General features: G+C 43.8%; 1 long non-coding RNA gene across 2 annotated transcripts; it reads right to left on the bottom strand.

The window, feature by feature from the left end:
- Positions 1-5,181: 5,181 nt before the first annotated feature.
- On the bottom strand, positions 5,182-19,883 carry LOC137153931 (uncharacterized). 2 transcript variants are annotated; one of them, XR_010919959.1, is made up of 4 exons: positions 19,798-19,869; positions 10,049-10,220; positions 6,396-6,485; positions 5,182-5,663 (listed from the first exon to the last, which is right to left on the bottom strand). It is a non-coding gene; the product is annotated as an uncharacterized lncRNA (long non-coding RNA). The 2 variants fall into 2 exon arrangements; XR_010919961.1 differs by lacking the exon at positions 10,049-10,220 and having other exon boundaries at positions 19,798-19,883.
- Positions 19,884-25,596: the final 5,713 nt, after the last annotated feature.

Below are 25,596 nucleotides of genomic sequence, written 5' to 3'. Positions count from 1 at the left end.
TGACCATTCTTCAGCAGAAGCCAGTGGCATACATCCATCCTCCTCTCCAGCCAGCCCTGATTGAACTGATCAGTTGCCTTTTATCTGCTCTCTCCACAGGGAGTATGCACAGCAGGAGTAAGAGGACATGCCTCCTCTGCCAACAGGGATTGGTTAATCCCCACCTGACCATTGCAGGGTTTATACACCCCGTCACAATGCCCGTAGTGACTGAAGTGCCAGGTAAGAAGTTTTGCAGAAGTCCAGCCTGCTGTAACTGATACTTTCCAAAGTGAAGGATTGATGATTCCCTGGTTCTTCCCCCTTTAAACTCTCCTCTAGTTTAAGCCCCTTCTGCAGTGTCTAGCACTCTTACTGCTACTGGAGGCCTTCTGGAGAATCAATTAATCCTGCAGGATTCTTTCCTTTTTCCATTTTAAAGAAAAAAAAACCCCATAACTTATGATCTCACAGCAACTACCCACAAATATGTAAATATGAAACTCATTCAAAAACTGAATTCAAAGCCAAGAAAAGAACTAAATTAGATTACCTGTGCTTTAAGGGCAAAGCTTTCAAAAGCATCTGACTTAGGCTCCTCTATTCCATCAACTTTCAATGAAACTTCTGTTCCCAGGCGCCTTAGTCACTTTTTAAATAGGATTATTTAGGATCCTAAGTCACTTAAGCACTTAAAAAAATGTTACCCTACTCTCATAAAAAACTCTTAGGGACTTTTTTCACTTGAGCAACCCAAGAATGATTCTAAGAAGAGAGTGTATGGGGGGGAGAGGATTAGGTGCGGAGATTGTTTTTAATAGGCCAAATCCTGGCCTCATACACGCCCATGTAATTCCACAATTTCAGTGAGGTTGCAAGGATGGCACTGAGGGTAGAATTTGACCTTTAGCATATATATAAAATGATTTTGTAAACTACATTATAAATGAAAGGCCAAATCCTGAGGTCCTTATCCAGGTAGTTTCCAGTATTTCATGGACACGTGAAAGCAGAAGCAGAAAGAAAGCTTTCCTTGAAATGGCCACCATTCTTTGCAAGGCCTGCAAATAAAGGTGGTTGTAGCATTAGCAATGAGAATACAGGAAATGGAATTCCAGTCTTCAGTGGAAGAACATCTACATCGTATGCTAATGGATCTACAGGATACAGCAATTTCTTTTGATACTATGTCCACAGTGCCTGCATATACCTTAAAAACACAGGAGCTATTACACACACACACACACACACACACACACACACGATTGAGATGCTATACTAAAATTGATGCAAAGTTACATAGCATTTATTTTAAATCATATCAATGACCTTGCATGAAGTCATGCTTATGCTGACATTTGTCAAAACATATAGGGGCTTAAAATGTAAGTTGGGAGAGCGTCAAACATACAATAAACCTATTTATAATCTGAACAGTAACAAAACTGTAAGGTAGAATTGGAATAGCTTTTACTGCTCCTGCCTGTGCTTTGCTTATTCTGGACTAGAATTTAGCTCCATGTACCAACCAAGGTGCAATGTGGAGCCACAGTGGCCCAGGAGTGACTGCTACAATCTCTCCCTGTGCTGCTCCACAATGTCAGTCCAGCGCCTTGGGACAGTGGGGAAGAATGTAGCTCTGGCTCCACCTATTTTCCGCCACCTTGCTTCCTAAAGGCAATGGGAGAGAGCACAGTCATTTCTATTGCATTCTGCCTTTAATCAGCATGCAAGGAGGAGTGGAGACTTTTTGCATGTCCCTCCAACCCTGTGCAGCTGAGCGAGGGCAGCACACAACCTGGCCATCTGTGAAAACATTACTTTGGTCCCTGCGTTATCCATACAAACCTTTTCACAAGCTCTACGTTCACTTTAAAGAAATGAAATAGTAATGCACAGTCAGGGATACGTCTACATAACAGGGGCACAGCTGCAGTGTAGACACAACAACAACAGAACAGGTTTTTCCCCTGTTGCTGTAGTAAATCCACACCCTTGAGAGGCAGAAGCTAGGTCGACAGGAGGATATTTCTGTCAAGCTAGCAGTGTCTACTCCAGGCTTAGGTCAGCTCAACTACATCTCTCAGGAGAGTGAATTTTCACAGCCCTAAGGGCCTGTAGCTAGGTTGACCTAAGGTATAGATCAGGCCTGTGTCCTGGACATTTTCATAAGTCAAGATAAGTCTAATGGCTGCAAAATTTTAGGCTGAAACTCAAGGCAGGGATCATAATGACAACAGGGAAAGTATTGTGGAAAACATTTAGCAGCAGTTAAGGGATTGGTTTATAGATTCCAAAACAAATTAAAAAATTGACAGCATCCGAAGGTCCTTTTAGGACCTCCTGAATGCTCTGAATAACTAAGCAAGGTCTAGGCTTTGTGCTTTCTCTACAACAGACTGCAGAAGTCTCAATTGCACTAGGGTAGCCAGCATTTCCCTTAGGTTTTTGCTCATTTTTGGCCTATGAATAACCACATATTTTAGAGCTATTTCCTGTTGCTGATCTGACCGCAATGAGCTATGGAATATATTTTCATAATCAGCATTGTATGCGTCCTTGACAACAAGTCTGCATTCTTGTTCAGAAATCAGTTGTTTTAAGATTATTTCCCTATTGTTCTCCTCATTTAACCTTTTACAATATTTGTGTCGATACCCAATAGAAACTACCACTCATTAGGATCCTATTGGTGCTAAATGTAATTGCTCTTTCTAAGGCCTGGTCCACACTAGAAACTTGGTATGATTTTAAAGAAGTGCACACCCACCACATTTTTATACTAACAAAAAGCCTAGTGCAGCTTATCCCAGCAAAAACTGTATAGCTTATTTAATTTGGTATAATCTATACTAGCAAAAGCAGTCTTGCTGAGATAAACTGTGTCTACACTAGAAAAGTTTCCCAGTATAGTTAGTATAGTACAGTTTCTAATGTAGACAAGGCCTAAGCCTTTCATCTGTGACATAAAGAAATCTTGCTAGTGAGACTTCAAACATTTGAAGCCAAATAATGCAAGACCTTTTCAGAAGATTACGAGATAGCTTTTGTGACTGCAGTTTAGCTTACTGGAGTGCTGACAGACGGCAGATAAAAAGGACAAACAATAGTTCTTCTTCAAGTGCTTGCTCATGTCCATTCAGAATTCAGTGTGTGAGCGCTGCATGCACCAGTGCCAGAAATTTTTCCCCTAGTGATATCTGTAGGCTTGGCTCTAGTGCCCACTTCAGTGGCACGTGTATGTGCTCATATATAGGGTGCCGCCAGCCCCCCACCCCCTCAGTTCCTTCTTACCGCCTGTGACAGTGCTGGAATACTCTCTTATTCCTGCAAGTTTCAGTATTCCTAGTGGTTCTTTGTTTTTATATAGTGTACATAGTTGTTATTTCAGCATTATTATTTAGTAGTTAGTGCTTAATTAGTTAGTAGTTTACCCAGGATTGGGGCATGCTCCTGTCCCCAGGGTTTAAACCCTGTGCTTCATGCAAGAAGCCTATGCCTTGATCGACCCTCACCAGAATTCTTTGAAGTGCCTGGGAGAAGCCCATCTTTGCGAGAAGAGTATGATCTGTAAAGGGTTTTGCCCTCAAACCAAGAATGACCGGGACATTAGATTCAAAGCCCTTCACATGGAATCGGCACTTAGACCGGTGCCGGAGCTGTGCTCAGACTCGACGCCCAGTACTGCAGCATCGACTAGAAGTGCTCCCACAGCATTGGGGCCCACACTGCACCATTCGTCACCAGCCCCGAAAAAAAAGACGATGCATGCCGAGAAGGAGCTGAAGTCGGTTAAGAAGAGCTCGGGCACTGCGGGGAAAACTGATTTGACCCTGAGAACACTTCCACCCGCAAGGATGTCAAGCCCAGCACCAGTATCACCGCCAACTCCTGGGAGTGGCAGAGGCCAGCGTTATTTACTGGTTCCTTCTACAATGAGGCTTTTCAGGCAATGAAGGACCTGTTGGCTCTGCCGGTGATGCCTACACCACAGGAGGGTAGGACAGAGCACCAAAGCTCGGAGGCCCAGACCAGAGGCCAGTCTAAAGGGAAGCCAGCGCTGGTGCCACTGCAGCCTCTTCCCTCCTCACCGGCTTTGCACTGGTCAATGGGATCCCAGCACTGCTCCCCGGTACTGCATCAGCACGGATTGGGTTCGAGTCTTTGGTCACCGGGGACCAGGCGCCGGTCACCAGAACATCAGTACCCATCCGAAGAGCGCTGACGTTGATCTCCAGAGTGCCATCACTCCCCGAGTCCACGGCATCACTTCGCAAGTCCCCGAGGGAAATCTCTGAAGCCCCGGCACTGCGAAAGTCCGTATAGAAAACTTAAGGACAAGATGTGGTCAAGGTGCCAACAAACGCTCAGGCTCCTGGCACCACTCGCCATCATCGGAGCCCAGATGCCCAAAAAGCAGTGTGGAAAGCCAGATGGCATCGGCGCCCTCATAGTCACCAGCTTTCTGCTCCTCAGAGTCAGGAGACGAGGTGGTCCTCCCCCCGAAAGGACAAGCCCCCTAAGCAACCCACAGGGTTTCCCATGCCGCTGGAAATCAGAGGTTGGCCGCAAGGGCAATGGCCAGGTCCCTGGCAATATTAGAACCCGGGGAGATTCTCCCAAGCCGTGATGCCTTATGCTCAGTCATTTGCGAGGGCTTCGGTATCACAGTCATCTAAGGGCCTGGCCGCAGCACTGGAGACAGCTATTGGATCGGATCGGGAGTATTCTCTTTTGGCCAGCCCCTCGGTAACCACCCCAACCAGAGAGGAAGATCCAGCCCCCCCTCAGATTCCTGCCTCCTCATCCTCCTTGCCTGATGAGGCTGTGGCAGGCCCCTCTCATGCCGCCCCCCTGGACAATTACAGGGCGCATCAAAACCTGTTAAAGCTGGTAGCAGCCAACCTGGCGCTCAAAATAGAGGAGCTTTCTGTGCCAGTGGATGAACTCCTTGTAGACCTGGCATCTGCAGCGCCCTCCAGAGTAGCCCTCCCGGTCCACGATGGAATGCTGAAGCTCGCCAAAGCATTGTGGTAGACCCTAGGCTCCCTGCCCCCCACATCTAAACAGGCAGAAAAGAAATATTATGTGCCCGCCAAAGGGTTTGAATACTTGTACATGCACCCATCGCTGGGGTCGCTGGTCATGGCGGTGGCCAACAAATGTGACAGGCAGGGACAAATGAGCTCTACACCCAAAAACAAGGAAGCCAAAAAATTAGATTTATTTTGCCACAAGGTATATTCAACAGTGAGCCTACAGCTGAGGGTGTCCAACCAGCAGGCACTAGGCCGGTACCATTACAGCATCTGGCAGTCACTGGAGAAATTCGCCAGCTCCCTCCCACAGTCCTCCAAATAGAAGTTTGAAGCAATCCTGGAAGAGGGAAGGGCAGTAGCCAGAGCCTCCCTGCAGGCAGCTTTGGATTCAGCTTCCGCGGTATCAATGAGGATGGCATCGTGGCTGCAATAGTCTGGTCTTTCGACAGAGGTCTAACAATCCATCCAAGACCCTCTGTTTGATGGTTCCGCCCTCTTTGCAGATGAGACTGACTCCAGGCTACATGGGCTAAAAGATTCAAGGGCCACTATGAGATCGCTGGGCCTCTACACCCTGTCTTCATCCAAGAGACACTTCAGGCCCTCCCATCAGCAACACTTCAGGGGTCAGACCCAGACAGAGCCCTACAGAAGGAGGCATAAAAGTTATAAACGTAGTCAGGGCAATTCGCTGGTCTCGACCTTGAGCTCAGGGCCCAAAAGCCACCCCTCAAAGGGAAAGCAAGGCTTTTGAAGGTGCACCTGAGCGCGGTCTACTAGACTTTACTCAAGATCCAGATTCCTGATTCTTCCTGCCTAGTGCCTTTCCTCCCCACTTGGAGGGCCATAACTACAGACTGGTGGGTGCTGAACACAGTGGCTTTTGGCTATACCCTCCAGTTTCTTTCACTCCCACCTTCTGCCCTCCATTCCTGTCCCTCTTCAGGGACCCCTCTCATGAGCACGAGGTGCAGGCCATACTACATGTGTGGGCGGTGGAAGAGGTCCCTCAACCATTGAAAGGAAAGGGCTTTTACTCCTGCTACATTCTGATTCCAAAAGCCAAAGGAGGGCTGAGGCCCTACGTGCTTTGAACAAATTCCTCAAAAAGCTAAAATTCCGTATGGTCACTCTGGCAGCTATCATTCCCTCCCTGGAGCTGAGCGACTGGTATACCACTCTCAATTTAAAGGATGCATATTTTCATATTGCAATTTTCCGGGCCACAGGAGATTCCTGCGATTTACTGTGGGCAGCCAGCACTACCAGTTTGCAGTCCTTCCATTTGGCCTCTCCACCACGCCATGGGTATTCACCAAATGCATGGCAGTGGTGGCGGCCTGCCTCAGGCACAGGGGAGTACAGGTTTTTCCTTACCTGGATGTCTGGCTGACCCGAGGTTGGTCACAGGGGCAGGTCCAACACAGCATCAAAATCATGAAGGTCACCTGCCAGTCACTGGGCCTGCTAATAAACGAGAAAAAAATCAATTCTTACACTGGTTCAAAGGATCAAGTTCATGGGGCAGTCTTGGACTCTATGCAAGCCAGAGCACTCTTGCCCATGGACAGATTCTTGACAATGTCATTGCTCATAGCCTGATTAATGGCCTACCCCCTCACAATGGCAAGAGTGTGCCTCAATCTCTTGGAGCACATGGCGGCATGTACATACGTGGTCCGGCATGCCAGGATGCGACTTCAGCCACTTCAGTTGTGGCTTGCCACAGTGTACTCCCTAGCCAGCCATGCCTTGGACAGAGTGCTCACAATTTCCTCTCCCTCCCCCCCATGTCCTTACCTCCCTCTCATGATGGCTGGAAACTAGGCACATAATGGCAGGGGTGCCTTTCATGGCCCCAGACCAACCCTGTCGTTAGTGTCAGATGCTTCAGATGTGGGCTGGGGTGCCCACCCTGGTGCCCTACGAACCCAATGTTTTTGGTCCAGGGAAGAGTCGTCTCTACACATCAATCATAGGAATCTCCTGTTGCCCAGGAAAACTGCAATATTCCATCCTGTGGGAGAAGACTGACCTGCCCTGGGTCGGAGGGTGAAAGGCCAAATTCGCTGCCAGGTGCACCTTGATAGATGAGGAGGCCAGGCCCTCCTGTTTCAGATGAAGCATATAGTCCAGGATCATCTGAATAGGGGATTTTGTTGGCAAGACATTTTGAGCCATTGCCCAGCAGATAATGCATCTCCATTTAGCTAAATAAAGATGCCCTCGTGGCCAACTTCCTGCTCTCCAACAGGATCCTCTGAACTTGGGCCAAGCAGTGGTGCTCATACTTGCTCAACCACAAAGCATTCATGCCATCAGGCACAGAGTGGTCATATTTAGGTGCAGCAGCCAACCTTGGTCTTGAGAGAGAAGGTGCGGTCTCAGCAGGAGTGACCATGGCCTGGTCATTGAGAGTTCCAACAGCATCCCGAACCAGTGTTACCTGGTTCATGCCAGGGCTATCAGAATGACCCAGGCTCTGTCCCTCTTGATTTTCAAGAGGACTCTGTGCATGAGAGGTATCGGGGGAAAAGCATACCATAAACCCCTTGACCATGACAGGAGAAAGGAGTCCGGCAGAGAGGCTTCTTCCGCTGCCAGGAGTGAGCAGTATTGGGCGCACTTCCTGTTCTCCTTGGTCACAAATAGGTCTACTGGGGGAGTTCCCTGCCTCTGGAAAATGCTGTCAGCTACCTCCTGGTGGAGAGACCACTCATGGTGAGAGCAAAAGGTCTTGCTTAGATGATCCGCCAGAGTTTTCTCAGACCAGGTAGGTGCACTGCTTCCAGGTGGATGTTGTGGCTCACGCAAAACTCCCAGAGGCACAGGGCCTCACAACAGAGTGTTGAAGATCTGGCCCCCCCTTTCCTGTTGATATAGTACATGGTAGCTGTGTTGTCCGTCAGGACTCTCACCACTTTGCAGGAGAGGTGCGGCAGGGATACCCTACAGGCCAGGCGAATTGCCCTGAGCTCTCAAGTTGCACCTGGCGGTGATCTTGGCCTTTCACCCTCCGATCCAGGGAAGGTCAGTCTTCTCCCATGGGATGGCATCCAGATTCCTCAAAGGCCTGGAGCAACTTTTTCTGCTAATACTGGACCCGGTCCCTCAGTGGGATCTAAACTTCGTGCTCTCAAGACTTACGGCACCGCCATTTGAGCCATTGGCCTCTTGCTCCTTCACACATCTATCCTGGAAGGTGGCATTTCTGGTGGTGATCACCTCGGCACAGAGGGTCTTGGAGTTAAAAGCTCTGACCTCGGAGCCACCATACACAGTTTTCTTTAAGGACAAGGTGCAGCTTCATCCTCACCCATCCTTTCTGCTGAAGATCGTCTCCCACTTCCATGTTAACCAGGACATATTCCTGCCGTCTTCACTCTCTTGATATGAGGGAGGGGATTGGCCTTTTACATTGACAGAACCAGGCCCTTCTGCCACTCCATGCAGCTCTTCATTGTAATCACCAATTGGATGAAGGGACGTCCAGTGTTGTCTCAGCAGATTTCGTTCTGAATTACAGCTTGTATTTGGGCCTGAGGAAGCGGGCATCATGCCCCTGGCTCCCCTGTCCTCCCACTCCACAAGGGTGCAGGCATCTTCAGAAGCCTTTCTGGCATGTCTACCCATTCAAAACATCTGCAGAACCTCTATATGGTCCTCAATTCACACGTTTTCATCCCACTATGCCATCACCCAGCAAGCATGGGACAACGCTGGGTTTGTCAGGGCGGTGCTGCAATCATCACATCTATGAACTCCTGCCTGCCTCCAGAGGTACTGCTGGTAAGTCATCTAATTTTGAATGGACATGAGCAAGCACTCGAAGAAGAAAGAATGGTTACTTACCTCATAACTGTTGTTCTTTGAGATGTGTTGCTCATGTCCACTTACAACCTACCCTCCTTCCCCTCTGTCAGAGTTTTGGCAAGAAGGAACTGAGAGGGAGGGGGGTCAGTGATGCCCTATATACAAGCACATACGTGCACCTCAGCAGAGGGTGCTAGAACCAGCTCTACGGATACCACTAGGGGAAAAATTTCCAGCACTGGTGCATGCGGCGCGCACAACCTGCTGGTAAATCATCTAATTCTGAATGGACATGAGCAACACATCTCAAAGAACAACAGTTATGAGATAAGTAACCGTTCTTTCTGGAAGACTAAGTGCTGACATTACTGTCAATGTAGATTTCACCTGGAAGTTTGGAACTGACTTCCAACTTCTTTGTCCAGTACTTGCTGGCAATGGACCATTGCATGAATTCAACTATTTATTCCTTTTCTGCTAGTGAATTTCCCAGATCACATCAAAGTAAGGATACTCAAGAGAAAAATACTTTTCATTTAAAAAAGAAATACCACCCTGCTTAAATATTCCTCAATATGTAGCCTATATCAAGTGAAGAAATATGCACTAGATCTTTGGCTATATTTAGTATAAATAACTTCTCATGTCCTTCTCTTGAATAATAGCAGGCCAAATTCATCCCTGGTTTAACTGAGTTGAATGTCTGCTTTGGATGCTGAGAGATCAGATGGTTTGGACTGACACACCAGAGTCCAAACAGGTTTTTTTTTTACAGTTTATCTTGACTCCCTGTCTAGTTTCTTGTCAAAGTAGTAAGAAAAAAAACAAAGCACACCTGTTAGCAAAATGTACCAGTGCACTTTTGGGGGCAGAGGGAAAGCAAAATAAAATATGGTTCAGAGATTGAGGATATACAGGTAAAAGAAAGTTCACTTGCCATAAATATTTCTCGATGTTATAAATTTAAACTCAACATGAGTGCCAAATTTCAGTTTGCATACATAGTAGCATAATGCATTAAAGAATTTCAGTACTTTCTCTCTCTTTAGTCTTATCAATGACATACAGAGAAGGATGAAAAAGGATGGCAAATCAAACCCAGGGAATTCAAAAAGACAAATGAGTGGTTGTGTGACTCTCGTTGGATAGTCAATCCATATCCCATTGTGAGTCTTGAGGGTCTGCCCTCTGCCCTCCACATTTAGACTCACACTCACTCTCAAGGTTTTGCATTATGGCCATCGAGTCTCTGTTTTGAGAAGAATTTGATGAAACTGTGTTGATCCTATAAACGTCATTCTTTCTTTCATGAGTCAGAAAGTCACTGATGTATGATAGAGGCGCTCCATCACAGCTCATTGCATCCACGGACCTCTGAGTCTCGCTGACCTAGAAAGCAGTATGCAGAATGAAGGGGCAGGGTAATAAATGATTATACCTATCATATCTGCATCTTCTCACTTGTCCCACATTAATCTAGTGAGGCAAGAGTTTAAGATGCACTTGTGCAGTGAGGGGTATATTTTATTTATATATACACGTCAGTTATTCCAGGTTTTATTCTGGGGGGAGATTAGAATCTGATCTCAGGAGAGGGAATCAACCCTAGGTTTGCTTAGCAGTGCAAAGCACCATTGGTAGGTCACTGTGCCAACTCTTCAGCTGTATTTTTAAAATTAAAAATATTCTTCATATTTAAGTTTGTCCAGTAAAGCAAGAGCAAGAGATGCAGCCAGTACCATTTTTCTTCTACCCTCCCATTAGGATCATCATACAGAACTACAATCTCTTGGAGGTTGGAAAAGGGAAGTAAATCAGTTTAGCTCTAGAGTGTACCTTCTACATTATAGAATTCTTCACCCCAGCAAAGGCTCTCTCATGAAATAAATGCCATCATATTCTGCCCTCCTAAAATTGGGACTCATCTGCAAAATCTTTGTACAAAAGTTAGGACAGAGTCACAATCTGGGTACGAACAACAACTTAATTCCTGCTGCACACATCCAGACACCCCTCTCAGCGGTCTCAGCTATTTCATCAAAAATTCTCTCTGCTTCCCTTTTATCCAGTGTGGCCTCTCATTAATGACTAAGCAAAAAGTGACATATTATACAGTAACTGTGGGACTTAATTTAGAGCCACTTACGGCTGGAGATATTATTCCCTTTGTTATCCTTGAGTTATACCACGGAGAATTAAAGGTATGCACACAGCTAATAAATTCAGTTACAGGTAGGAACCTCTTTCCATTTGGGAGATTCAGGGACTTAAGCAATTAGTCTGCTCCCTTTAGGCTCAAATAGTTTAAGGCAAGAGAGATTCCAGCATCCATAACCCAGACTTCGTTATAACTTTCTCCTGAAAATACAAAATAATTAAAACAGTTGGTGAACTTTGGTAACAACAGAATAAACAGAACTTTACATTGAGACTAACAGGTGCCTGGGGAGATGCCTGAAAAATTGCATTTGGATTAATGGGCATAAAAAGACAACTTCCAGTTCAGGGAGAGGCAGACGGATGGACTGGCACACATAAAAGTACAACTGCAGGCAAAAATATAAAATGTTCTCTAGGCCATGATTCCAAACCCATTAAAACAAATGGAAGCTTTTCCATTGACCCCAGTGGGCTTTGTATCAAGTCCTTCAAATGTATGTGTTCTGTGAACAAAGGAACTGTTCCAGGATTCTGAACCCTTCCCCCAAACTGGTAAGAAGGTACAGAGTACCCACACAGCTGCTGGTGCAGTAGCATTCACAGCCCTTACACGACGTGTATGGATCAGACCAGTGGATCCACTTGGCAAGGGATCTGCTTCCTGGGCCCTGTCCTGTCCCCCGCTGCTCCTCTTAAGTACCTGCTGTGGAGATGGCATAGAACTTTGTTCCATAGCACAAATGAGATATAAATGCCTCCTTCTTTACCTCTCCCACAATGCCACTATATCAAAAGCCTTCTATGTATAAACACATGCAAGAAAGCTATTACACATATACAATAATGCATACAACATACTCAGGTCTACTTCTTCAGTAGTTAGGCACCAGCATACACTTTTGATAGACTGAACAGACTTATCATAGCTGCTTCACCAAATGAAGATACTGCCATACATAACTGAAGGAGACAGCTTAACTTCTCCAAACCAGACAGATCTCCTCGCTAAAGTTCATCCCTCCTAATGAGGGACCTGTATACACCAAGCATAAAAATCACTCCTTACAGCCGACAGAAAATATAGTGAAGGGCTTCAACATCTGCTGCTCCATGCCTAGGGACATGGAGAAAGAAAAAGGAAATGCTAGAGCCCTGAGGAGACAGACACCTCGTATCACTGAAAAATGGAGGGAGCGGGGGGAAAGGCAGCAAGTCACCTTGGTAAGTAATGTTATGTGCCTGATGTGGGGACTTTAATCACTGCATGAAAGACTGAGTGTACGCATGTGTTTAAGCTTGGGGTAATGCTTGAGGATACTCCTATTTAAAAAAATCAGATACCCTGTGGACGTGAAGTGCTTTCTAAACCCACACTGTAAGGATCAGTGTGATGCATTCAGCACTGTAAATCACTGCCTTCTCAAGAAATACAGCCATGTGAGCCAATATAAGTGTCAGATTTCTGACATGAAGGCATAATTATATTATGTGATTTACTCAAGTAATGCATTCAGCTGTAAAACTGGGTTTCACACACATTAGGCACAAACCTAGAAAACAAGTCAATGATCCAAAAAAGTGCACAAATATGAACAAGTTCTTTTGAACAATCTGGCTGACAAAAGGAGTCTCAGTCCCAAGGTGTACTTCAGTGTCTTGTAAGCCGCAGAGCAAGGTAGCTGCCAGCTATTGTAAGTTATCTGGGGGAGATGAGCAGACACAGTCTCCTGTTTCTCTTCCATCGCAGTGTTTGGGCCACGTGTAGCTGAACTGTGTGGACTATCTTTCCACTGCTCTGTTTCTGGGCAATTTCCCCACATTTCTCCCTCTGCATTCCCTTGCAGAGACCTTCCTCAGATGTGATATGAGGAGAGAGAAGTCGTCTATCAGCAATAGAGTTTTTTGGAGTCTTATGCAGATGTACAAGGCTGTTCAGTAGGACTGCCCCACGAATTACAATCATGTTGAGCTAGATTTTCCATAGTCCTTCTGCAGATACACAGGAGAGAGAAGGCACAAGTAGACCTTTGTACCTGACTGAAGGGGAAAATTGCAGTGCCTGCACTTGGGATTACACCATACTAGCACTCCTAGGGGACACAAATTTCCATATAGGAGACAGGCAAGAAGGCACCCTTCCCCCACACCAGCCCACAGAGCATGCTGCACCATCTCGAGAGGAAACCACATAAGCAGGTGCCAGGTGGTGGATTTAGCTGGCCTGACAGGCTCCCCACCTTTGGTACTCAGGGAGGCAGACACTCCCAGAAAAATCACAAAGCTAGTCTGGCCAACACCTCTAAACTGGGGTATCCATGCCCCTCCTTCATGTAGTATGCCATAGTCATTGGGGCAGGGCAGACTGCCAGGATGAGGGCAGGGCTGTGGGGGGTTGGCTGTGAGTTTGTATTTCTCAAAGATGTTCTTGACCTTCCAGCTACCAGTGCCTCAAACATTGACCCCAGGGGTCTCTGCCTAACCTCCCCAAATCCTGTTCCTGACACCAACTGTCAGGTGGGAGATTCCCTGAGCTGAGGAAGGGGTCCCAGGTTCCAGCCACACGCCTCTGCACAAACAGCAACTCTTTTCTCCTAAGGGTCAGAGTTAACCCCTGTAACACACACCACACTTAACAGAACACTTATCTAACCCAGGCAAAGTCAGGAATAAACCCAGGGGAAGATTTCTAGCAGGGCTCACACAGACTTCCTTACCCCAGTACAGTGCCACCGCTTCACCTTGCCTAGCTAGGCACACAGATTCTCCACCCCACATCAATACAAACCCCCATGGGTCAGTCTAACCTCTCCCTGTACTCTGACACTGTGAGCTCAGAATGGTGGGTCCAGGTGTATGGGCTCTGCTGCTCCAAATTGTGCATCGTCAGAGGGTTTTGCTATAACTGGTGCAGCAGCGAGCTCTCATTTCAACAGCTCCTGTCTGTGCCTATCTGCCCCAGTCTGCCACCTGTGATCTGGTCCTGCTCTATCAGCTCAGGCCTTTTGTTCCCCTCCAAGGCTTTGAGCTCCCTGGGAGCATAAAGGCTAGTCCCTCTGTTCCTTTATCCCCTCCACCCCCCATCTGCTTATTTGCCCAAAACCTCCTGGCTGGGCTGTAGCCAATTCTGTGTCCTTGTTCTGGAATGACACTCCCCATATCAGCCAATCAAGTTTTGTTGTTGGAGGGTTCTACTCTCTCCCACAGAGGGATTGTGCCTCCAAGACAATCCTTCCCATGCTATCCCTGGAACAGTGAAGCTTTGCATCACCCACTAGCCAGGGCTGTGACTAAATGCCACAACTATCCCCAAGCAATGAAGCAATGCTTCAATACCACACTATTGGTATAAGCTCTTAGATAAACAGAAGTGAACATTTCCATATTCTGCCTAACTCAGTGAACTTTACTAGGTTACAAGCACAATGTAACATGTTTCCTACATAGGTTGTGCCATGTTGATCATGATCAATATGTAGGAAACACTACCGGTCACATCTCAAAGTTGTGAGTGATTTGTTCACATCAGCCCTAAAATCTTAAACATCTCACAGCTCCACTGATAACTCCACATTGTTACAGTGTTTGGTTTATTCTAACCTCCAGTGATGCACAGACTGTATGCACAGCAACTGAGCTACGAGGCAGATACATCAAACTGAAAAAAGTTCACAATTTTCAGGGCTGCTGGCCCAAGTTATCATTTCAGATTCTGGGCCCCCCCCAAACTTCCCCTAACACACACACACACACTCTATGTGAATGGCTCTGGAAATGTAGACAAAGTTGTGTAGGTGTTTTTTAGAAGCCTTCTTTTGTATAGTATTTATGAAACCTAAAAGTTTGTTCACAAGAATGGTCTCATTTAGAATCATAGAAATGTAGAGCTGGACAGTACCCTGAAGTCATCTAGTCCTGCCCCCAGTGCTGTGGAGGGCCAAGAAAACCTAGACCACAGCTGACAGGTGTTTGTCTAACCCATTTTGAAAGACATCCAATGATGATAATTCCACTACCTCCCTTGGAAGCCTATTCCAGAACTTAACTACCCTTATAGTTAGAAAGTTTTTCCTAATATCCAACCTCAGTTTCCCTTGCTGCAAATTAACCCTATTACTTCTTGTCCTACCTTCAGTGAACATGGGGAACAATTGACCACCATCCTCTTTATAATAGCCCTTAACATATCTGTAGACATATCAGGTCACCCCTCTGTCTCTTCTCAAAGTTAAAAACATGCCTGTTTTTTGCCCTTTTTTTCTTTTTTAATTCTTCCTCATAGATCAACTTTCTAAGCCTTCTATCATTTTTGTTGCTCTCCACTGGACTCTCTCTAATTTTTCCATATCTTTTGTGAAGTGTGGCATCCAGAACTGGACACAGTGCTCTATCGGAGGCCTCATCAGTGCTGAGTAGAGCAGGACAGATACCTCCCATGTCTTATGTACAACACTCCTGTTAATATATCCCAAAATTACATTAGCTTTTTCTGCAACTGCATCACATTGTTGACTCTCGTTCCATTTGCGATCCATTATAACCCCCAGTTTCTTTTCAACAATACTACCACCTAGCCAATTATTCCCCATTTTGTAGTTGTGCGCTTGATTTTTCCTTTCTAAGTGTAGTACTTTGCACTTATCTTTACTGAATTTCATCTTGTTGATTTCAGACTAATTCTCCAATTTGTCAAGGTCATTTTGAATTCTAATCTTGTCCTCGAAAATGCTTGCAACCCCTATCAGCTTGGTGTCACCTGCAAATTGTATAAGCACATTCTTCACTCCATTATCCAAGCCATTATTGAAAATATTGACTAGTACCAGAAGCAGGACTGACTCCTGCAGGACCCCACTTGATACATCCTCCTAGTTTGACAGCAAATCATTATCACTGCAATAAAAAAAAACCTCAAGTTAAAAAATGATGACATGGGAATGAACTCAAATGTTATTTTACTAAATGAGTTAGTCCTATCAGCAAGATTCTTCCCTCCCCACCACAGGAAATTGCAAGTTGGACCTCCTTGGGCCAGCTTGCCTCACTGCATTCCAGAGGGATTCATCCCCTAGGTCCAAGGAGAAGTAAGGTGGTATTTCCATTGCCCCCACCCTTGTGGGGCAGGCCAGAGTCAGGCAGATTTAAATATCATCAGTGGCTTTATACATGCCCCGCTGGTACAGACTGCTGAGGGGGATACATGAAGCTTTAGTGCCCTAACCATACATCCTCCCCAGACAGCACCAAGCACTTTTTGGGTTGTGCCAGTGTGATGATCACACTCTTGACCAAGGAACTCTCAGTGGGTTCTGCTGGCACTCAAAAGGGATGAATTTCACCCTTTATGCAGCATTTAATTCTTCTGGGGGAAAAAAAAAAGAATGCATACTGTCAGAAGAACGCTTTTTATTTTCATTAATGGCTGTGTCTTAAGATGAGACACAAGCTCCAAAGATAGGTTAACTTTAGAAGAGTTTGGAAGCATTTCTCATAAAATATTTCATCTGTAACAAATATTGATTTTAGGAGGCCCCAGGCAATAGCAAACCCCATTCCCAAGACTCTAACTAGGTCTAATTAACTTCCATGACCATTCAACTGATCAGGAGTAATAGACTGTTCCCTATCCCAGCAGTATTTCCTTGTTACAGCTGGGATGTGGTGGTCTGACCTAGTGGTCAGAGCAGGAGTCAAGCCAAGTCAGATGCCAGGAAGCCAAAGTCCAAGACAGACCAGAGGGCAAACCTGGAGTCAGGCAACAGAAGGCAGGCAAAGTCAGGCTACTAGGAGATTGGGGTCAGGCACCAGGTTACAGATAGCAATCAGAGAGCAAGATCAAGGACAAATCAGGCTCTAGAGCAGAAGCAGGCAGGCAGTCTATGTTGTTGCTCAGACAGCACCTCATTATGGCTTCCTGGTTTGTATACTGGTATCAGCCAATCAGTGGGCTGTGTGGGGCTGCCACTTAGGCCTTGTGCGGTGGTACTTCCTGCCAAGCCTAGCTTTGCAAGATCCTCTATTACCTAAGCTTCTAGTGGTGATGTGCTACTGTCAGTAGCCCAGAACCCCCTGTGGTCACAGGTTCTAGCTCTTCAAGTTCTTATGTTCCCCATTGGTATCAACTATGGGGGTTACCTTCTTACTCTGCTCTGCTTAATTGCCATGCAGCAATCAGGATGATGGAAATGATATTGCAGGGCTTGCCATGACTTGACTGAATATCAGTTATGCCATGGGAAAAATTAGAAGGGGCCACAGCTCAAAGCAAGTTCCTCAATGGATCTGCCAACTAGGGAGATGAAGGAAGGTTTGCAACTCTGAAAAATGAATTGGTCTAAAACTTGCAGTGGGGTACTGCGTGAGTGCCCTTCAGGAGAAAGCTTTTCAGAGGGCAGTCAGTGCAAGAGGAGGCAAGAGCTTCAGATCCAATGAGGAAAGGAAAAGCACCTTCCAAGAGCCAGCTGCAGCCAATATGAAAGGTGTCAGTAGGTTCCTTCTCAACCTACCTCCAGGAATATGTAGTAAGTTGGGTCTCTCTCTAGTCTAGAGACAAGTTACTCCAGCCCGAGGGAGGTAGGAATTTCAGGAGTAACATAGCCCCAGAAGAGGGAGCACTGATTCCAATATAAAGAATTCTCAGAGAGCTTATTCACATGACCTCTCTTCCCCTGTCCAAAGCAAGTTCTTGTTATGCACCTGAGGGCTTTTGGTGGGATTTTTCTACTTTGGACTTCTGCAGCTGGCCAGTTGTGGCTTGGTCAGCCCTGCCAAAGAATCAGCATCCAAGGGTTTTGAGAGTTAGTGCAGCCCAGAAGGCCAAGGACATTTATTAAAGGGACAATGTGCACATATAGTGGTGGTTACTGCTTAAACAAATTAAAATTATCGCACATCCTAGGGAAGACAAAAGGCCAAATTCATCCCTGGTCTAACTGCACCAAAGTTAATGGATGAACTTGGGCCTCAAACTATAATTATTTTCAAAGGTTAATCTCCTCTATACGCATAACCACGGTGTCACTGTGCCAGCAGCTTCTGCTGCTGCTAGCCCAGAGCTTGTGGAGAGGCTGAGCACAAAAGTAGCTCTGCTGCTGCAAGACGTGTTCAGATTTTTGTTTGTTTCTTCATTTAAAAAAAAGAAAGAAAATCTAGGCTATTCTGGTAAAAAAGCTCTCTGAAGAGACTGTTGACCCTGCTTGTTTAAACACTAAAACGTAAAGAAATAGCAAGGCTGGGGCTGTGCATGCAGCCTTAACTCTACCCCATGTTTGTAAACATTATATAATCTGCAGTTACATAAGGGCATATGATTTCACAAGTAACTCAGTATAATATACTTTTCCCCCGGAAGACCTCGTGTAAGATGGGCAGCAATGGATATTGTATGGTGTGGTCAAAGCACCTCCCTATGGTATGCCTGTGGGAATCCAATCTGCTGATCCCTGGTAGGCCAGCCAGGGCAGGATTTAGTCCATACCTTATTAAAATGGATGTTTTCGTTTACTGTGCAGATGTTCAAATGATGTGACTGCTTTAGCTCATTTAGAGAGAAATTCACTTTTAATCAGTATCACAGCTAACTCAGACAGAGCTTACAAAGGATTTCTGTTTAATGTCTGGGTGAATTTTGTTGCTATGTCACCCAGAAAATACTTTGGAAGATGATATCTTTGTGCAGCTGACAAGCTATAAATTCTCTTATGCAGCCCTATAAATGTATCATCTTCCTACAAGTTAATCATAAAACCCCCACAGATTTATTTCGCATATAAGAGCTTGAGAGATTTTTGTATTTAATTGTGTTTTGACTTTATATATATATTTAACTTTTATGAATTAAGTCTAATAGTTCAATTAAAAAAAAAAAAAAAGACAATCGTACACTTTCCAAGAAGAACATTGAACACAGAAGTGTTTTAGCCACACACCTGAGACAAGCTAATAAAGCATTGCTGGAATCTAAAGAAGCAGTTTTAATATGAAAAATTATAGTGACACCACTGGCGAAGCTCAATATTACCATACCAAATGGGATGGCTAACAATTTCATCACATTACAGTTTTTGAATTAGCCTACTGCAAACCAGTATGCAAAATGCATCTCATGAGACCTAGGATAACATTATTACACGGACCAAACTAAATAAAAGGAAGCGTGTGATTCAAAGGTTTCCTGTACAAACGCAATCAATCTAGGGAAGGTTGGAAGAAAACACTCGGCAGTACAATTATAAGTGATGTTACTGTGGCTTGAAAGAGACTAGCAATATAAAATAGGCATTCATATCAAAGAACATTATAATGCCTCAGGCTCCCTTAGTACTCAGGTGGAACACAGAATGTTATCTTTTATCATTTTCCCACTGCTCTGGTAGATCAGCATTATAAGGGATAATACACAATCAGACTTCTTTGTACCAGACAGGTTCTTCAAGAAGACTCCTTTTTCAATTTGAGAGCTCTAGTTACAGTTTGTTAAGATCCAATACGGAAGTCTTTACTCAGGCAAAACTCCCATTAAAATTAGTGGGAGCATTCTATGAATAAAGTATGCATGATTGAGCCCTTAGTTTCAAATTACTTTAGAATCACCTGATGAAAGGTGCTATGTATGTGAAATTATTGGTGACAATGTAGCTTTGAGGTAGAGAAGAAAAAAGGAGTTATAAAGGTCTGTAAGTGCATTTCAAAGGGCAAGAAAGTGAACAAAAAAATCTACCCCTTCTCTCCAGGGCAGACTTAGCTATCGGAATAGAGCGTTCAGCAAATATGTAACTCACTGCCAGAAGAAATAAGAAAGACCACTAACCTTGCTGCATTCAGAGCTAAATGCAAAATCAACTCCTTTGCCCAAAAACTTTCCCACAATAGTACCATCATTCTCACTGATTCATTAAGAAAACAAACCACCAAAGCTTCTACACAGTGGTGTTCAGGTAAAAAAAATAGTGGGTAAATTAACCTTAATTAAACTCCATATTCCCCAAATTAGAAGTGGGTAAATTCCATTTACTCATGTTTACCCTTAACTGCACTACTACCTCTAAGCCTGTTTCTTTGTGACTCAGAAGGAAGAGAGAGCGCATTGAGAGGCCCTCTCTTAGTGTTGTTATACTGGAAGATCTTAAATGGCCACCATCAGTCACAGACCTGTGTGAGGTTTATGAGCATAAGCACCTCTTATTCAGGGTTTCCCTTAAGATTGGTTGCAAATACAGGGACTGGGGCATTGATTTGGTTGTAGCTGTGTGTGCTAGCTATGGGCTGCATTTAAACTATTCAGAAAGCTTCAGTTAGTGCAGAATGCAGCAGCTCAACTTGCTTAGCTATTTCAGTCACAGATCGTATATCATACCTGTTCTCCAAAGGCTGCACCAGCTTCCTATTTGTTTCTAGGTGGAATTCAAGGTGTTGAGCTTAATCTAAAAATAGTTATATGGCTTGGGTCATGGCTACCACCTGAGAAACCTCTTTATCCCCATGCTCTGTCATAATAGAAAAAGCACGCTATAGTATCTCTGCTAATAATACACCTAGATCCTCTAAGACACTTATGTACCTAACTCCCATTGATTTCAATAGGAGTTAGGCACCTAAATACCTTTAACCTTTGATCTGGACCAAAATTCCTAGATTTGAGTATCTGGGTATTGGAGATGGGGCATTCATAACAAAGGGCACCTGATTGCTTTAGGCTCCTCTCAAGTCTATCAAACTTCAGAGCATGGTACACAAGGTTCATCCTATTCAGTCTAGGCTTCCACCCAAATGTGTGTGTAGGGGGGTAGCTGTAGGATGATTATGGAATTTGGGAAAGGAATCCATTTTAGAGTGGTAATGTTAATGAGTTGTTCTGAGATGTTATACCTAATCTCCACAATTTCACCCCAAGTTTTGTATCTTCACTGACTTCTGATCATAATTTTACTTTCCCAAATAATTTGCCTTGCAAAAGGTGGGATACAACCTGCATTTGTATATGTACATGTATATTTGTGATTTTGGCATTTTCTAAATTATCATGTCATCGCAGTGCAGTGGAGTAGCATGCAGTGCTTGAAGGGTATGCTAAAAATTCAACAACTACATACCTCATACTGCATTGCTGACCACTCAAATGTATGCCTTTTTGGCTTGCTGCCTAGTTCCTATAGCATGCACATAATGTACAACTGTTGGATTCACTCTTTGAGGGGGTCAGGATCTACCTGGAGAAAAGCTGCACATGCAGGCCTGTTTCTCCTCTCATTTACATCGGTGTTACAGTGGTGTAATTACATTGATTATAGCTGTGTTACTCCTGATGTAAAGGAGGAGAAGAAAGCAAGAGAAGGATGATGCCTAGAATGTGTCCGGGCAATCCTCCCCTCCATATATAATTTGAAATTGTCAGGAGGTCTTCATGAATTTTCAAAAGTAGTGTAATCTGCCCCTGCTGGTAAGTGTCAAAGATCTCAATGTCTTATTTATCTCCACTGCCTATTTTAACAGATATTGTTGTGGTACACAGTGATCATGGGAATTGTCATAAGATCCCACTAGATTTCCCATGAAAGGAGCAACAAACTAAGGCCCTAATTAAGCAAAACACTTAAGCATGTGAGTAGCTCCACTGACTTCAGTATGACTTAAACATGTGTTTAAGTGCTTTTCTGAATAGTGATGGTTGTGTTTTGTTGAATTGGGATGGGACTATTTAACTGCTTAAAAGTAAACATGTGCTTAAGTGCTTTGCTGAATCAAGGCCTAATTGAGACTAAATGCCAATGGCCAGTAATGCAGTGTGGTAAACAGAGCTGTGTGATTTCTTGCAATAATTCCATTCTACTCAGTGAAGGAAAATAGGGTTATCATAAGGCTTGGTAAATAGTGTGACCCGTCCTGTGCCCAGGATACCCACCTGAAAATGCCAAAGTCAGGGCAGGCTATAAAAGGAGAGCAGATTCTCCCAAAACTGGTGGGTGACACTGAAGTCAGACTTCCCAACCAGCCACAAACTGCACTTCTGAATCCCCACAGAAGCCAGTATACAAATGCACACAGCCCCCTTTACTGCATTTCAACTCCTGGCTCCCAAATCAGCACTAGGTACAGTAAAGAGACCAGTTATTTAAACTCTGTGCTCTTTACTGAAAAGGTTCCCTCTGACCCCAAAGGGTCAGCCACAGTACCAGTTTAATATAAGTTTGGATCTTATCTAAAATACCACACTGCCAGCCAATCCTTTAGTAACTAAAACTAAAGGTTTATTGTAAAAAGAAAGAAATAAACCATAAGAGAAATGTTAAAGGGTCAAAGCAAATCAGATACATACAAACAATTCAAAGTCCATATACATCAGGTTTCTAGAAAAATTGTGAAGTTACAGGCTTGTACAGTTCCCCTGGTACACATCCAGTACCTGGATGGGTCTAAGTCCTTTGGTTCAGTTGCAGAATGAATAGATCCAGAAGTAGATGTGTGTCTGCAGCTGGACAGGAACAAAGACAAAATGGTTTCTGTGGCTTGGCCTTATATACCCTCTGGCCCTGGCCATGCGGTCCTGTGGGATATTACAAGAACTAAAATGGAGTCCAGAGTCACAGGCTCTAATCCTGGTAACTCTTCAGGTATGCCTTTAGTTTCTTCCTGGGCCCCTTGCATCCGGGAGTGTCTTAATGCGCCATTAAGCAGGCTATTGTCCTGCAGCCATCCTATCTGGGGTGTTGCCCAGGCAGCACAATTTGAAATACAGATATCTCAAATATATCTATAACTTCCATTTCACATATTACACATGAACATAAGTATTATCATCTGACTTAGCATATTATAACCTTCCTAACAGTACCTGACATGGCATATCTCACATGAATTATTATGATTTTGACATACTGATGTCAAACAATGTAACAAATGCTCTCCCCTTCATCTACCCAACATGACAAATACCATAAGATTCTGCACAGCATCTGTAAAATGGTAACATGCAGCAATTTCACAAGACGACAAATTTGAGGCAACATGTAGTGTCCATTGACAAAGCAGTTGCAAAGGAGAAAGTTCCTACAGAAAACATGTCACTGCCATTGTTTTTTCCATAATATTCATCAACCAAATATTGCCAGACTCTGGTATTACAGGAAGGGCCAGACTGACTTGTCATAGCCACACTGCAGTCTTAATAATTGGTAAAATGACCATCTTTGTGCATTAACTGTGTAAAAACCCTGTGTTTTTTCTCAAAAACATGCTATTGCTAATCCAGCTGTAATAGCTTTAGCACTAAAAAACTAAACTAAACCAAAATACTTCTAAACCCAAACTTTGATCCCCTGCTTGGCCGCTTGCTGCTTCTTTTAGGCAGATTTAATTACTGTTTTAAACTTGGGTCTAATTGTAGGCTCTTCTCCTTCTCTATCCCTTCACACCCACCCCTGCTCTCTCTCTCTCCCCTCCGCCCCCATCTTGAAGCAGTTAACATTTCAAAATTGGGGGATGGGGAGTAGCCACTGTGTGCATTTCTTGATTTCCTCCTAGCCTGCTTTACTGAGTTGTTTTACTGTTATTATATTGTGCCTGTTCTGTGGATAAGGGCTTTGGTCCCATAAGTATTAATCTGGGACATTTCACCAGCATTTTTCACCCAACATTCTTTAATAAATATTTGTATGTAATTTCAAAAGATCATCATAAAACATCAGAACATCTAAACTAAAAACAACTCTACAATTGATACATTGTACAATATTAAATTCCACTTCCTATTATTTTAAATTTATTATTGTACCAGAATGTTGAACAAAAAGCTATCTGAAAATACAAGTACTTAACTAAGGCCCCAATCCATAGGTGTTTGTAGTACCTTGCTCCAGCTAGTTAGCAGTATATAGTTTAAGTGCTAAGTGACTTAGTTTCTTATTCATTTTCACAGCATCATACAATAAAAATTAACCTCTTAGCACATGGATTTGTTAATATTTATCTTACACAACATAAATGATCACACATTATATCTGGATATCTTCTGCACTTTTGGAATGTATACAAACAAAGTCTAATATAGTTACTATATTAAACAGTTTTTTAAAGGTACTGTGAAAAAAATGGCTATGTACTTGTACAGTGAAACCTAACGCTACTATGTACTAAATGTTATTTTCTAATACAATGTTATAACAGCATCTTTAAATAATCCTCTCAAATATTTAATTGGATTTCATTTCAAAACTAGTCTGAAATTAATTTTTGGTTCTGTTATGAGAGAGTATGATGGAATCTTTATGCTCACAGCTGAGAACATATACAGTCACTGCTCTAAAGATTTCTTCCTCCAACCACGTCTTTTTATATAATCTCAAAAAAATATTCTTTTCTCACCAAAGAGAAAATTCATTTATTTAAATTAATTGTTGAAGAGAATGTTGAAACCAAAAAATGCAGCAAAAGCTTTGGCAAAAGTCCTACTAAATAGTATTAATATCAGTTGAGTTAAAAACAAGGGAACAGATACCCAGATAGTGTAAAGTGAGGTAATTCCATTTAAGTCAATTGAGCTATGCAGATTTACACCAGCTGAGGATCTGGCCAAAGAGATTTTGGGACAGATTCTGACCTCAGTTACACTAGTGTCATTAGATTAATTTCAGTGATTATTCTAGAGTCACATAAGTGTAAATCACATAAGAATCTGTCCTGCTCTCTCCTAAATAACAAAATAAAGTTGTTCTCTGGCAATAGAGAGATACAAAAGTCATTCCTGAAGCATGCAAAGAGTTGGACATGTCTGATGGGGGGAGAGAGTGAAAGAGTGAACTGCCAACTGTATCTCCCTACATAACTTTTGCTGCCAAAAGATAGAGACAGACCCATCAGCAGCACCAAGGCACCTGCTATTGCTGGAGACAGATGCAGACTGTTAGAGGCCTTTCCTGGGATTCCACTGTTGCCAGAGAGAAACATAACACCTGCAGGGCTCTCAGGCTCTGTGTTACTAGTAGAATGTGCTACTTATAGCCACTCCCTTGAAAATCCTAGCTGTTTCAGTGTAGAAGGGAGTCAGTCTCCCTCACCTGATCCTGCTAGATGAGGACTTTGTGGCATGAATCGTTTCATTCATCACTAGTTCATTGTTTTAAGTTTTTTAAATGATTTACTACTTTATTATATTTTTTAGGAATTTATATTATGATATATGCCTAAAGGTCCCTGTTGGGCTTTTGCTTGAATTGTGCTGGGCATTGTACAAATATAGAAGACACACTCCCTACCCTGAAGGTTTTATAATCTAAAGGATGTATTTCCCCCCATTTCTTTGTACTATATCTAAAAATCCATCAAGAAGCCACACTGCTAATATTAGTATTAATGGAAGTTGTGTGCATTAAGGAGACTACACACATAAGATTCCAGAACAGATTTGTGCAGCAAAAATTCAGAACTATAACCATCATCTCTAAAGATGTAATTTTGAGTGATGTTATATTCCTCTCCTAGGGCATCCCTTAAGGGCAAGGATGGGGACTTTGTGTGCACCCAACCTCAGATCTGTGACATCCAGGCATTGCATGCACCCAACCTCACATCTGTGACATCCAGGCATTCCAGCACACCAGTCAGAAGAGTCTCA

This window comes from Emydura macquarii, unplaced genomic scaffold (genome assembly GCF_026122565.2).
Source record: "Emydura macquarii macquarii isolate MOO-44397 ecotype Brisbane River unplaced genomic scaffold, CSIRO-AGI_Emac_v2 contig_295, whole genome shotgun sequence".
In the NCBI taxonomy this organism is placed as follows: domain Eukaryota; kingdom Metazoa; phylum Chordata; order Testudines; family Chelidae; genus Emydura; species Emydura macquarii.
This window is presented reverse-complemented; position numbering and strand designations above follow the sequence as displayed.